This window comes from Clupea harengus, chromosome 11 (genome assembly GCF_900700415.2).
Source record: "Clupea harengus chromosome 11, Ch_v2.0.2, whole genome shotgun sequence".
In the NCBI taxonomy this organism is placed as follows: domain Eukaryota; kingdom Metazoa; phylum Chordata; class Actinopteri; order Clupeiformes; family Clupeidae; genus Clupea; species Clupea harengus.
The window spans coordinates 713,016-715,515 of record NC_045162.1 but is presented as its reverse complement, the minus strand read 5'-3'; the positions used below and the strand labels follow the sequence as shown (position 1 = coordinate 715,515).

The 2,500-nt window shown below is 41.7% G+C and overlaps 1 protein-coding gene across 1 annotated transcript in view; it reads left to right on the top strand.

Moving 5' to 3' along the window:
• The window catches only part of LOC122133247, a 9,773-nt gene that overhangs the window by 588 nt on the left and 6,685 nt on the right, over positions 1-2,500 (top strand). The window lies entirely within an intron of this gene.

Below are 2,500 nucleotides of genomic sequence, written 5' to 3'. Positions count from 1 at the left end.
ACAGCACGACATCACCAACTATGTCACTGAAAAACATCATTTATTAAGACAGTAATCTTTTATTAATGCCAACTATATCACTGAGAACATCATTTATTAAGATACCGTGAATCCTCAAATAGTGGCCAGGGCTTTTATTTACTTAGACTGCACAGCGCACCGGCCTGTATTTGGGGCAGGCTTGTATTAGGGGCAGGCCTTTATTTCGTACTTATTATACGGCTCTTCAGAATGTTTCAAAAAAGTTCCGTTGATTTGAATGGGCCACCCCAATGTTAGCAGGTCTGTAATTTCTTGATATTCACCACCTCGAAAAGTTAATGGCCGCTGTCATTGGCAACGGGTTTTGTGCTTCTAATTCTCATCTTTCATATCATTCCGCAAGAAGTCCGTAATTTAACGTAGCGGAAAGTCATAGTAACTTGAAGTCAGCAAGTAATGGGTTGCTACGCAACACCTGGGACGTTAAAGTTCTATTAGCCTGAAGAACACGAAACGGCAACAAAATCATTAAAAAGAGGTATTTTGGAGGAATGTCTTCTATCGTTTAGCCTTGTAGGCTGAAACATTTCTTTTTTTATTGCAAACAGCCATGAAATTAGCCAACAACATTAAACATGAGGAGAACATGTATTTATGAAATGCATTCAATTCAATTGTGATGTCTGCTTTGTGCTGATGGACTGATGCTGGTAGGCTACAGTAAAATAGGCTACCGGTAGCCTACCTTTTTTTTTACCCCCGGCTTGTATACGGGGCCCGGCCTTTATTTGTCCGTATCAACCACGCCCCCGGCTACTAACTGAAGCCCGGCCTCTAATTGAATCCCGGTCTTTATTTAAGGATTTATGGTAGTAATCTTTTATTAATGCCAACTGTATCACTGAAAACATCCGTTATTAAGACAGTAATCTTTTATCAGTGCCATCTGAGCTGTGTTTATGTGTGTGTGTATGTGTGTGTGTGTTTGTCACTTGAAGCCAAGTGTCGATAAGATATTTAGCTCACTAGATTTAGACCAAAACTCTTTAAGCACAGTTGCATGCATTTATGCTAGACTTTTGCAGCCACACTAAATGCAGTCTACCGATGCAGCCACACATTCTAAATGCAGTCTACCGATGCAGCAACACTAAATGCAGTCTACCGATGCAGCAACACTAAATGCAGTCTACCGATGCAGCTACACTAAATGCAGTCTAAAGCTGCAGCCACACATTCTAAATGCAGTCTACCGATGCAGCCACACATTCTAAATGCAGTCTACCGATGCAGCCACACATTCTAAATGCAGTCTACCGATGCAGCAACACTAAATGCAGTCTACCGATGCAGCAACACTAAATGCAGTCTAAAGTTGCAGCCACACATTCTAAATGCAGTCTACCGATGCAGCAACACTAAATGCAGTCTACCGATGCAGCAACACTAAATGCAGTCTACCGATGCAGCAACACTAAATGCAGTCTAAAGCTGCAGCCACACATTCTAAATGCAGTCTACCGATGCAGCAACACTAAATGCAGTCTACCGATGCAGCAACACTAAATGCAGTCTAAAGCTGCAGCCACACATTCTAAATGCAGTCTACCGATGCAGCCATATGCATTTGTCTTTTTCTCCATGCAGTCTGCTTGTATTGTCTGTGTATCATTGATACTGTGGACAGGTGTGCTATGATATTGCTCACCTGTGTCCAGTAACTGTGCAGTGTTGTGATTACCTGGGGGGTATTCGTCGTAGCTCGCTAAGCGGTTTAGCGAGCTAATTTTCAGGCTAAGATAAAAAACACCCCTCTTTTTGGTTCGTGGAAGCAACTTTTGATAAATCACCATAGTAACATATCAATTAGCACTAACCTGCTCCAGCGCAAGCTAACTTAAGTGTAGCTGGATAAGCTTGCCACACCCCCGGAAAAAGGAGGGATCCCATTGACCAAGGACTGATATTAGATAGTTAGATTAGCGTAGGGAGAGAGTTCTTTGCGATCGCCAAAATCCATTATTCCATCAGCCGACAAGGAATAAGACCTTCTCGAGTCATTTATTGCAAACACCACAGTCGAACATTGACCTCCTTGCGCTTTGTTGCGAGTGGTACATTTTTGTAGTGTCGGTGATGCGGAGAACAAAGCACTCATAATTATATGAGTGTTATTAGTACACCATAGCATATCATTATTGTAGAAAATGATTAAGGTGGACTCATGATAAGAATAGAGAGATATACAGACAATTTATTTTCACTGCTTCAATTTTTTGCATTTGTTATTAATACATTTAGTCATTTAACAGACGCTTTTATTCAAAGCGACTTCCAAGGAAATGTAAAACTACATCTAGGAAGGAGGTGAGGAGATTCGAACTAGCAACCTTGCAGACTCGAACCGGTAGAGGAAACCTCTGTACCAGTTGACACTTGCCGTCAGGTATTCATACATAGATATCACCCTATAAACATCCCAACACACCTTGCTCTCACAGCGGTGGCGGTGTTGAAT